This window comes from Gossypium hirsutum, chromosome A11 (genome assembly GCF_007990345.1).
Source record: "Gossypium hirsutum isolate 1008001.06 chromosome A11, Gossypium_hirsutum_v2.1, whole genome shotgun sequence".
NCBI classification, from domain to species: domain Eukaryota; kingdom Viridiplantae; phylum Streptophyta; class Magnoliopsida; order Malvales; family Malvaceae; genus Gossypium; species Gossypium hirsutum.
Window position 1 is genome coordinate 98,647,989 of NC_053434.1, and position 13,769 is coordinate 98,661,757.

The 13,769-nt window shown below is 35.5% G+C and overlaps 1 non-coding gene across 1 annotated transcript; it reads right to left on the bottom strand.

Moving 5' to 3' along the window:
* Positions 1-8,414: 8,414 nt before the first annotated feature.
* LOC121210422 (small nucleolar RNA R71) lies at positions 8,415-8,521 on the bottom strand. Its single transcript, XR_005905537.1, has one exon. It is a non-coding gene; the product is annotated as a small nucleolar RNA R71 (small nucleolar RNA).
* Between the last annotated feature and the right edge of the window lie 5,248 nt (positions 8,522-13,769).

A 13,769-nucleotide genomic window follows, 5' to 3' on the forward strand; every position in this document is an offset into this window, starting at 1 on the left:
GTCGAATCTAGATATTAAGGATAAAATGATAAAATACATGAAAAGATTATCATAGAAAGGTAATGTCAAATCATGACTTCTTCTAACTTGGGTGGCAATGATGCACTGCTAGATGCCACTCATTGGTTGTAACGTTAGAAATGTTCCAGTATTACTATCACCGTTACAATAGCCTATAGGGTCACACCCTATAGTTGAAACAAACAGAATCCAAAATACATTTGGTATTGTATTTAGTTGTCACATGAATTAATTTAATTGCAACAATTAATTTAATTTGATAGTTAAACATTAAACACATTTTATGTACAAACTTTTTGTACACAAATAGAGAACATAAATATAATTAATATATGAATTTGATTCATACAAAATATTAATTGTATATATTTTACCGAATTTATTAATATAAACAATTATATTAATTAATTTTGGTCAAAAATATAAAAGAAATGAAAAATTAATATTTTTTTGGAAAGAATATAATTAATATATTAATTTGATTCATACAAAATATTAATTGTGTATATTTTACAGAATTTATTAATATAAACTGTTACATTAATTAATTTCGGTCAAAATATTAAAGATATGGAAATTAATATTATTTTAGAAAGAATATAATTAATATATAAATTTTATTCATACAAAATATTAATTGTATATATTTTACTGAATTTATTAATATAAACAGTTATATTAATTAATTTTAGTTAAAATATAAAAGGCATGGACATTAATATTCTTTTGGAAATAATATAATTCATTTTTCTAACTTTCCATTAATAAAGGAATAATCCTATTTCTTTTGGAAAGAATATAATTCTTTTTTCTAACTTTCCATTTGTTTTCTCTATTCATTAGGAAATAATCTTGTATTCTTTTGAAAAGAATATAATTCTTTTTTCTAACTTTTCATTTGCCTTCTCAATTAAAAAGGGAATAATCATGGTTTTTCTTTTTGATATGTGATAACAAAGAGGATAAAAGGATGATAATCCATTTGTGTGTTAAGGTTACCAACTTAATGATTTAAAAGGTCTAGTAACTGTTTTTTAATTCTCTCTGAAAAGTTCAAGAGAAAGTGGTTGTTAATTTTTTACGGGGTAGACTACGAAGAGGCCAAGACGTTTTCGTTGTGGCTTGGAATCGACATCGAATCAACATCATTTTAACGTTTTCAATAAAAAAGGTGTATTTCAACCCTATTTCAACTTGATTCATTCCTTGTATATGGATCATTGGCTGTGGATTGTCAGAATAATTTTTTTACTATGACTTAGGCCGTACCGGCAACCCAACAGCTTCATCCATCTCATTTCCTGAACATCCTTCAGCTCAAAAATTTTAAATCCTTGGTCACATTGTTGGGTGGTCAGTTACTAATATAGATTCTCTTTTCCACCTTGAATTTATAAAGCATATCGCCCTACCTACCACCCTAATAACCTTTTTGTTTTGCCTTGTCAATAATAGTAAACCTGATTAGTCTTAGGCGGACTTTATTTTATTACTTTAGTCTTGTAAGACTTACTAACACTCCACTAGTGGTTTAGCTAATGATGACCCATACCATTCTAGCAGACTAGATCTCATTTCACCCTACATCCGGGTTGCACTCTTGTTTGGGTTACTCCCTAGTGAATTGCCCTAACAATGGACCCACTTTGGCTGATCCATATGCTTCCATGGTCGAGCTATGATTTTACACTTGAAATCCCATATTTAATGTCATGGCAGACGTCCCCGTGTTTACTGTCCTGACAGAGTATACTAGTTGTCATAGTCAAACTACGGTCTTACACGTTAGACCTCTTTTGAAGTGTCGCCTCACAGAGCTTGATGACTATTGTCACGATATTGTTCTATAGAACTTAATAGCCATCAACATCGATTCATTTCTTATTTAACCTTGATGCTTGAGCACCAAAATGTCCTCTCTGCAAGGCCTAGAGCTTTGCATATCACGGTTTACACTCAGCAACCCTGTGTGGCGGTGTCTTAATGAAATTTTCATTTCCCTAATCATATATCCATTCCTCCATTTTCTCATTCATAACCTTAATACTTGAACACCGTAGTGTCCCCTTTACAAGGCCCGAAGCTTCACACATCATGGATTGCACTTATCAACTTCGTATGACGGTATTTAACAAAAATTCTCGTTCCAAATCCTAGCTTCATCTATCTCGTTAATTCTTTCCCTCAATGCTCCACAATTTATAAACACGCAAGCACTAGCATATGAGCACAAAAACATAATAACATGGAGCACGCAAAACTTTATGTGTTACCACAACCATTCTATGTATACTAGCACACTTGCGAATACTCAATCACCTACTTGTCCATGTGCATACAAAGCACTCTCAAATAATAGAGATCATACATCACCTTAGAACTCAACAACGATTTATGCTTGATATACATTATCTAAGAAATGGAGTATAAAAACTCACTTGATTCTTCTTTGCTTTATCAACTTAGCTTTTCCGAAAGCCAAAGCTTCCATCTTATTGGAAGCTAAGCATGACAACCAAAACCATGAGTTAAACTCAGTATTCTTAGCTTAAAACTTAGTTTTCCAGAAACTTGCAGAACCCTTAAAATGGTTCTAAAAACACTTAACTTTTTTTTCTAAATCTTATGCACACTGAAGGATTTAAAACCTTACCAACTACCTGGGTTTTCTACTTTTTTGACTAAATTCTCACGACCGTCACTCCATGCAGATCTTTCCATAACCATCTCTTCTTTGGAGCAACCAAAAAAGAAGATAAAGAAGAGAGGAAACTGAAATAGATTCGAGATGAATCCTTTTCTGGAAGTCACTTCTCAACTATTTATAGACATTTTTGGACGGTCTTAAACCATATAAAATCCATCCATTGATGATCATTGTGTCTCCCACTAAGGAATCAACTGGTTTTAATCTAACCAAACCAGAATTGGATCTCAACTACTATCCAATTCAGTCACTTAGCTTTTCCTAACTTTTCAGTAGAGGCCGCTATAACGCTCGGTTTGTGCAAGTGTACACAATCATTATCAATTAAATACAAAATTATAAGTTAACAATTTGGAAATAAGAACACAATATTTTTAAGATGTTTGATGATTAAACTAAATGTATGATGATTCCTAATGCAATTTAATCTGGATTCAAAGTATGAAATGAGATGTATGAAATGAGTTTAATAGCAAAAACATAAAATTCAACAATCAATAACATGAATAGGCTAGTATAATTACACCTCTCAACTTAGTTCATTCTTCTCATGCTTAACAGTGTTCGAAAAATATTTCATGGCAACTCGATCTTTCATAAGTTTAAAAACCAAATTAAGTCCTTTTGGAATCTTTTACTTAGTGAAATATGCATTTTACTGACCATATTGAACTAAGGGTTTCTTAAAATTCATGTGAAGTAGCAGGGACGAGTCAGGTTTGAAACAATTTTAATCACATAATTCTAAAAACCATGCAAGATAATAGACCTCGTCAAAGATATTATGAACCTTTAATTTAGTCGGGTTAGGATCTAAATTAAGCATGCACTTTTCAATTATTGTGTTCATTAGCCATCGTCTGGTCAGGATCGCTGAACTAATTCAAATGCATCCAATCATGTATAAATGAAATACAAACTTGAGTTTAATTGAAAACATGAAAGACAGAGGCACACACTCTATGAATGTGATTTAACCATACTTCATTGAATTAATGCAATTATCCTAGCTAAACAAATTTAAGCCACAATTGTTGATGACAAGATCACAAAGTACATTGCAAACATGATTAAATTAAAGTAGCAAGTAAGGAGAGAATAAACTTTATTGAATTAACAATTTTGCAAACTTTGATTGAAGACGTTCTCTTCCGATCATTATGTTGCTCATTTGCTAATGGCTCTTGAAAGTGGTCGGTCAAGAGACAACCTTATCAAGGTTTTGTTGGCTAAAAATGAAGGGAAATATGGGATGCTAGGCATGGAAAGAAGAAAGGAAATGAGAGAATTAGAGAAGTGTAGAATGAAGGATGTTTGATGAATGAAGGGATGAGGGATTGGTGAAAATGTGAGAGTGGAATGGTATTTACACTTGAGGTTGGTGGCTGAATTTACTAAAAATGGAATCAAAGATCCCTTAATTTTCTTCCATTAATGGCTGACCATAACAAGTGGAAATGAGGGTGAGTTGGCCGCTTGATTCAAGCATGGAATCATGCTAAATTTAGGCACGGGTTGCACGGTTTCTTGAACAAACTTTATGTGTTGATTTTTAATAATTTTCCAAGTGTAGGGACCTCCAAATAATTGTCCCAAAAGTAGATTTTTAGCTGCCTAAATGTCTGCCAAATTGGGCCTTTCTTCTTCTTGGTTGGATAGTTTCATGACCCATTGAGCTTGCAGACTTGTCCATCATGTATCATCTTTTTTTACTCGGTCAAAGTAACATCTTGATGACCCCTTTAGCATGGTTTTGTCCTCCAACATAGATAATAAATAGCTTATGTTCATGCAACTTTGTAATAAACTCTTTATTAAATCAACTTCAAGGTCCCATTGTACAAATAAATATAACACATTAATAAATAACATGAAATAATTTAATTTATGCACAAAATTTATATAATAAAGCACAAATTTGCATATTTTATAAATTCATGTCCATAATCGAGATTTAAGCAAAATTTACTAAATCAATTAACAAATACTTGGGATTAATTTTACTTTTAAGTAAAAAGGTGATAAAAACCATTAGAGAAAACCTATATAATTTAGAGCTTATAGCCGCTAACTTACGGCTTCTTTCAATTTAACTCCCAATTATTCCTAATTTCCAAATTTGAATGAAATCGGGTGTGATAGAAATTTTGAAAACAAATATTTGAAGGTTGAAGCGAAAATGGTGGTTGGATTTGGTGCATGGGTATTAGGATATGGAAAATATTAATTACTATGGTTAATACCATAGTTTCCACCACAGGGATTGTAAAGAGGCCTAACTTGATAACTTTGGGTCAATTGTTCATGTTGCTCGAGTACTCTAGGTGGTTTAAATGGAGTAGTTGGATAGTATGGTTCTAAGCATCATCTAGGACTTATGGGTTTTAAATGTTGGCATTGCTGCGATTGGAGCTAGTTTACATGAATGTGTCAAGCCACTATTAGAAGTTATTGTGATTTGGAGAATTATGAAGGTATTTAGATGGACTTGTAATAGAGGAAGAGATCTTGAGATGTTCATGTGCAAGAGGGGAATTATAAAGAGAGGTAATCCTTTGGGATAGGTGCCTTGCTTGATAAGGTTAGGAGTAAGGTCATGAAGAGCCCTATCAAGATTTGATTTGAAGGTGACTTGATAGTAGCATGTGAAACTAGTGATAAAGTTATGGAGGGTATTATTGTGCTATGATGGGATATGAAAACTAGTGGTAAAGTTATGGAAGGCATTATTGTGCTATGATGGGATATGACTAGCCTATACTGCAAGCAATTGGTAGTTATTATTAGTGTGACATGTGGGACTTAGTATAATCTAGTAGTAGTTCTTATGTTGGGAAGTCCTTGGTTGGGTAAGTCCTAATTGCTTGTTAAAAAGATTGACATGAGTAGATGTGATTTACAAGATGATTGTGTATAACAATATCGAATGTAAATATCTATATTACTATATTTAAATGGAAGGCCTAACATATTGTGAAACATGTAAATTTTTTTCCTTTTTGTCATTATCTTAAATGGTCAATTTCAATTTTGATATCTTTATTGATCTCATTTTGAGATTTAACCATTATATTTTAATTTAGTTCTCTACTTTTATAATGACAATAATTGATTTAAAGTGAAATTATTTTCAACAATTTCAATTAAAATGTTACATAAACTTTTTCTTAAAAATGCTTTAACAAATCCATCTTGGCATGATAAATACAAGAAAAACTGTTACTATAAAAGTACGTAAACTAAGTTATGTCAACTTAAAGTGTAGATATTAAATCCTAAATCCAAATATAATAGACAAACCATCATTAATTTGATTTAATAAAAAATTTTGATATATTTTTTAAAATGATTGTTTTAATTAAATTTCTTAATTAGTAAAGAAATAATTTCTATCGTCGTAATTATTTTAATAAAAATATATTGAAATTTTAGTAAACGTATAATAAATAATTATAATATAATTAAAATTATATAAAAATATGTACTATATATTAAAAATAATAAAATTTCTATTTTCTATTAATTTTTTTACTAAATTTGAAATCAAGTGAAATTTGATAGATTTTTGATAAATTGTAATTTATACATATTTTTATCCCATACTTAGCACGTTTTTAGATGAATTATACTTAGATTTGGTGAATTCGATGCTCTTAATCCTTTAATTTCATGTTTTACACTTAGGTGAGCACAGGAGAGTAAAAAGAGTGAGAAACGGGCCAAAAACGAAAAAATGGGTCAGCATGAGAAATCGACATGGCCTAGACTTCCGTACACGGGTAGATCACACGCCCGTGCCTATTCAACAGACTCTAAACATGACCTGGACTTCCTCACATGGGTAGACCACACGCCCGTGTCTATTTAACAGACTCAAACACGATTTGAAGCAATCGCGCTGGGCGTGTGTCACAGGCGTGTCCCTGTCGGGTCCAAGTCTAGTTCTAATCAAAAAGGGGCACTTTGGAGGGTTCTTAGGCATTCTAAAGCCTATATTAACACACCAGAGGAGGCAATTAGAGGACACACGGAGTAGGAGGCAATGAATTACTCGGAGAAAGCCGATTGATCCATCTCAGAAGCCGAATTATCCTTCAAGACTGAAGATTTCCCTTCAATTTACTTAAGGAGTTTTTGGGTTTTCTTTATGTTTTGTTATCATTATTCTTTTGAGATAATTTATTTTATACTTATGAACTAAATCCCCTAAATACTTAGGGGGAATGAAACCTAAGACGGATCATGTTATTATTTTCTGAATTATATGATAAATATTTGATTTGTTCTTAATTATGTGCTCTTAATTCTTGCTTTAATATTCCAGGATATTGATTCAAGTATTGATGTGCTTATTCAGAGGAGCAAAAGTCCCTGTCTAAGAGTAGATCTAGCATAATTAAGCGGAGTTGATTGCACCCCTAGACATAGGGTGACATAATTTTGCCGATTAAGGTGAAACCTAATAAGGGAATCCATAGATCGAGTTAATGCAACACTAGGGGTTTTAATTAGAAAGAGATTTCAATTAATCAACCTAGGGTTAGATGTTGTTAGTCTCGAGAGAGATAATAATATAACTTAGAGATTTCTACAGATCAAATCAAGTGAATAAATTGTCTAATTCATAGTCAATAACAAGTGAAGTCTAGGTGGATTTTTCCCTTGGGTATTGTCTAAATCAATCAGTTTTCCCAAAAGTAATTCCCCAATTCACTTCCTGTGCATTCTTAGTTTAGTAATTAGTTTAGATAAAACAAACCCCTTTATTTTTATGCTAAATAATAAAAAGAAAGTTAATACTAGTACTTTTAGTTCCTGTGGATTCGACATTCCGGTCTTACTATAAACTATACTACTGTTCGATAGGTGCACTTGCCTTATTGTGATAATAGTTAGTTTTCAAGTACGATCATTCATAAATATAAAAATTATCATGAGATTATCACATAGCACATCAAGTTTTTGGCACCGTTGCCGGGGAACTAAAATATTATGAACACTTAATTCTTATTACTTTAGCCATTTATTTTATTGCAATTTAAATTTTATTTTTATTTATATTACTAAATTTTATTTTATTTACTTCTAGCAGATTTTTATAGTTTATGACTAGAAGAAACCCGTCAGGACCATTACTTTTTAATAGTGAGATCGAACGCACAGCTCGCATAAACCGAAGAGAAATGAGGCGAAGCTTAAGATACACAGAGGAAGAGAAAAAGTAAGATATTCACACCACAACCGAGGAGATGGCTGAAAATCTAAAAAATTCGCTACCTCTTGCCATTGCTGCTGGTCCAGTAAATCAGAATCCTGCTCGCGCACTATGTATGATTATGCTAAACCTAATTTAACAGGAACTGAGTCGAGTATAGTTAGGCCTGCCATTGCTGCAAATAATTTTGAACTGAAACCTAACACAATTCAAATGATACAACAGTTTGTTCAGTTTGATGGTTTGCAGGATAAGGATCCAAACAATCATTTGGCAAATTTTCTAGAATTTTATGACACGTTTAAAATCAATGGCGTTTCTGATGATGCCATTCGTCTTCGGTTATTTGATTTTTCGTTGAGGAATAAGGCTAAACAATGGTTGAACTCGTTACCACGAGGGTCAATCACTACTTGGGAACAAATGACCGAGAAATTTTTACTCAAAAATTTTCTGTCGGCTAAAACGGCTAAGTTGAGGAATGATATCTCTTCTTTTGTTCAGATGGATCTAGAAACACTCTATGATGCATGAGAGAGATACAAGGATCTATTGAGAAGGTGCCCTCACTATGGGTTACATCTATGGCTATAGGTTCAGACGTTTTACAATGGTGTGAACCCCTCAACAAGGCAACTTATCGACGCAGCCGTTGGTGGAACTTTGAACAACAAAACACTTGAAGAGGCTTACGAATTTATTGAAGAGATGTCACAGAATACTATCAGTGGCAAGTCATGAGAACAAAATTGACAAAAGTAGCCTGTGTTTTCAACCTTAACGCGATCACTATGCTATCAAATCAGGTAGAACTTTTAAATAAAAAGATTGACGGTTTGTGTAGTTCTACTTAGTTACATCTAGTGATGAGGTCTGATGCAAATACAGGAGGAGTGCACACATAATATCAATCCTTCAACCCTAGCACCGAGGAGGAACAAGTTCAATACATGGGTAATAATAACTCTAGACCACAAAATAACCCATACAACAACACTTATAATGCAGGTTGGAGGAACCATCCCAACTTCTCGTGGGGTGGCCAAGGAAATCAAAGGCCACAACATTCCCCAGGCTTTCAACAACCACCTTACCAACAGGAAAAGAAATCGAACCTTGAGGAGATGCTAACAAAGTTTATCTCAGTGTCAGAAACTCACTTTCAGAATACCGAAATAGCATGTAAGAATCAACAAGCGTCGATCCAAGGACTTGAAACTCAGAAAGGACAGCTCGCTAAATTAATTTCTGAACGACCACAAGGTAGCCTACCGAGTAACACTGAATCTAACCCAAGGGAATAGCTCAATGCGATTATCATTCAAGATGAGGAAGGGTTAGTTGAACTTAAACCAGAACCGAGGCAATGAATTGTTGTAAGTAAAGGTAAAGGTGAGGTAGATCACAATGAGCGGAAACTGGTAAGTAAAGAGTACAAACCTCGTGTGCCATGCCCCAATACGACAAGAAAAGACCACACGGACAAACAATTTGGTAAATTCCTTAAATTATTAAAGAAATTACATATTAACTTACCGTTTATTTAAGCTCCTTCGCAGATGCCAAACACAGTTAAATTTTTAAAGGAGCTTTTAGCAAATAAGCGGAACTTGGAAGAGGCGTCACATGTGGAGTTGAATGCAATCTGCTCAACCATTCTACAGAATAAGCTTAGCCAACAAATTGAAAGATCCAAGGAGTTTTACGATTCCTTGTTTAATTGGTAGCTTAGATGTTAATAATGCATTGGCTGATTTAGGGGCTAGTATTAATGTCATGCCCTATAAAATGTTTAAACAATTAGGTTTTGGGAGACCCAAACAAACTAGGATGAGCATTCAGTTAGCCGATAAAACCATTTGATTTCCTAGGGGTATTATTGAAGATGTACTTGTTAAAATTGATAAATTTATATTCCCAAATGATTTTTTTGTTCTAGACATGGAAGAGGATAGTGACGTACCTTTGATTTTAGGACGACCCTTTTTAGCAACTGCTAGAACTATTATTGATGTTGGTACAGGTGAACTCACACTTCGTGTGGGGGATGAAACAATCACTCTTCAAGCTCGAAATTCTACTAATACTGATCATGTGGTGCAACCTTCTTTGCAAGAAACACGTTCAAAGAGTATACATGAGCCTTGTTCAAGTAACAACAAAGGACCCATCTATGAAGAACGAAGGCTACAAATCAAGGAAATAGATGAATGGAAGACACAGAAATCGAGAACACACGATAAACTAAAACCACGCCATGACGAATTCAATGTTTCACCAAATCAACTTAAGGTTAGAGAAAAATTACTACTAGATGCAGCAGACCCTCGTATTGCCACTTTTGAATCTAATGGAGCAATCCCTATTACGGTACTTAGCATTTTCCCATACGGTACAATCGAGGTATTCATCCCAAATTCGGCACTTTTAAGGTAAATAGTACCCGTCTAAAACCTTATTTTGATGAGATTGATAGTAGGAAGGAGTGTAAACTCCTCGCACCCTCAGGACTGCAACAAGAGAGGTAAGTCAAGCTTAGACTCTAAATAAGCGCTTCTTAGGAGGCAACCCGAGCACTAACGGCGTTGATTTCTTTAAATTTTAGTTTTTAACATCTGAATCACTATTTGAGTCCTTGAACACAGGTTTTCTCACATCCACACGGCCAGACACACAGACGTGTCTTAGGCCGTGCTCATACCATAGGAGGCGGTACGGCCGTATGAAAACAAAGCAAAATTTTTCCCCAACACGAGATTTGATATGTTGCCACGGCCATGCGATATGGCCATGTGCGAAACTACTAAATCAACACGGGCGTGTGACACGCTCGTGTCTAGAAGTCATAGTAGAGACTGAGAAATTAACACGGGTGTCGACGCGCCCGTGCCCACCACCCGTGGTCGAAACTGTCAAAATAACACGGGCATGCACATCTATACACGGGCGTGGAAGAAGCGAACAAAACAGGATACAGCTGTGCGACATGGCCGTGTGTACCAACACTCCCAAAGAACACAGGCATAGGTCGAATTTCAGACGTGTCCAAATTTGAAAATCACGAAACACACGGGGTAAAACAAGGGCACACGGTCGCGCCCCATGGCCGTGTCCCTCAATATCTATATAAACCCCTCACTATTCATCATCCCCTTCCCCAAAAACCCTAACCCTAGCCGCCGAAATCTCTCCACCCTCACCAATCGGCCACCCCTAACTTTCCCTAGCTCTCCCTTTTACTTATTTTTTTCTATCTTCCCTACGTCTTTTCTTTCTTCCATCTCCTTCACCCTCTTCTCCTTTTTTCTCCCTGCACACAAATTTATCGCCCGCGCCACAAGGCCTAGTTTGCACGGTCGTGGCCCTCTCCAAATAGCAGCCATCTTTCAATTCCTTGCGACACGCCTGTATGACCTCATCACCCATGCCTGTACCCGACGCCGCCGTTCCACTCCAGTCTACCCCAACCACCATCGGTTCTCTTTCCTATTCTATCCTTCACATATTCTTTCCTTTTCCTTTTTATTTTTATAGTTACTTTATTTAGTTAATTACTTTCATAATCATTATCATTATTCTTCTTCATTATATTTGTTCTTGTTGAAATTGTTATCATTTTTAGTTTTTATTATTATGCCTATTTTAGTTTCTGGCTATTTCTTTTACTCTTTGTTTTTATCATATTTCACTTTACTTAATATTAACAAAATAATCCTATAAAGTTCCTATTAGTTTTTAGTTTTTAGTGTTAGGGTATATTTTTTTGACTCTTGATTGACTATTCAGGACTATTTTCGACTTCTGTTATTTTCAGGTACAAACATGGCAAACCTAAAAGGCAAAAAGACTTCTGTCCCTGCCTCAAAGAAGCGCAAAAAAGCAGCATCCTCCTCGGGTCCTACCGCTGAGATTAGGCACCCATTCCTCCAATTTCCACCGGGACTACAGGAGGAACTATTTCAGATACTACGGGCCCGACCTTTGGGTGTGGGCCGTTGCATTGATTGGACCGCTCTAAAGTAGACCCAACTGGCTGACGCATTTTGAGCCTTCCTGACTACTGACCCGTAGGGGCTTTTCTTTGAGATCATCGAGCCGACGTACCTCGAGCTTACACTCGAACTCTGTTCAACCTTTCACCTTTAAGTCGTTATGACAGAGTTTGATGATCCTGGAACGGTCCAGTTCCGTCTCGGTGGTTTAGTTCACCAGTTGAGTTTGCCAGAGTTCAGAGTCGCGTTAGGACTATACACGGAGGAGTTCATGGACAATGACGATTTCGACAGCCTCTATCGCCACATCCACTACTATCCTTCAAACTGCTGGCAGGCCTCAATCCCCGCTTCGACTACTTATGATCCTAGCCACTCCAAGGCATCAGTTCTCGTCCCATCATTGAGATACTTACACGCCATACTGGCCCACACCTTGACAGGACGGCGAGAGAGCACCAGCGTCGTCAACATTCACGACGCTTATTTTTTATGGAGCATGGCACATGGCCACGTATTCGACCTTGCCTATTTCATCGCCCTCGCCATTCGCCATCAGACGGAGCGGCACAGAAAGGGAGTAATTTCCATAGGCCATTATGTGACTCGCCTGGTGCGGTACTTTGGTCTCCTTAACACGGCGGCTCAAGCATCCTCCCTCACTCTCATCGGTCAGATATCCTCGCAGGGCATCTCGAGTATGTTGCATATGAGGATGATCGAGCGACGACATGGATTTGATCCTCCTCAGTACCGCCTAGTCCAGTCAGCTGAGCAGGAAGACCTAGAGGACATTCCTGATGATGTCCCTCCACCTCATGAAGATCCAGCCTCTCAGCCACCATCTATTCATCGTCCAATTCATACGGCGGCTTCACTCTCTGACATCTCTGAGCGTCTCACTCAATTTGAGCAGTAATATTTTCAACGCTTTGATCACATTGATGCGATTTTACATCAGATTTGTCAGCACCTTCACATCTCATCGCTGCCCCCACCTTGCGAACCATCTGGCGATGAAGATTTTTAAAGACTTTTTTTTATTATTTTTATATTTTTTCTTTTATCTTTTCAAAACTACTTTTTATTTTATTTTTCTTTAATTTTATTTTTACTTTATCCTTAGGTTTTATAATTTATATTGAACAATTTATGTTTTCGACCATTTCTTTACGAGTAATTTTCATACTTTATATTTCCTAAAGAGTTATTAATTATATAGTAGTTATAAAGAGCTCCAAAGCTCACTATTACTTAGGAACTTGCAACTCCACTGGAAAAGGTCCTCCACGTCCGCCATGTCTTGCTCGACCACCACGATAACCTCTTCGCTGGACACTGTGGCGGTGGAACCCAACCTCTACCACTAGCGGAGTATCCTCCTCCAATCTCATCCCTACCTTGGCCGATTACTTTCCATAACTCCAATTCAAGGATTCCATCTAACATTCAGGAAGTTTCACTTCTCTCCCTATCTTATGATCTTATATCTATATTTTCAGTAAATCTAACTTTGTACATTGAGGACAATGTACATCTTAAGTGTAGGGGGTATTTATATCATTATTAGAAAAATCCTTGAATTTTGTCTTGTTCTCAAATAATCTTCTCATATTATTATTAGAATGAATTTTGATTAATTTATGATTTTTATTGATATGTCTTGAATTAAAACAAGGCATTTATGCATTGATTGTTAAGACTTTAAGGAATTAGAGAATCAAGCATGATAAGTTGATTTTTGAGAATAAAAAAATTTTAGGTTGTTCCCCAAGTTTAGGTATTATCTTGAGTTGAAATTCACAGGTTTAACATAAAAAAGCCATACTTTTTG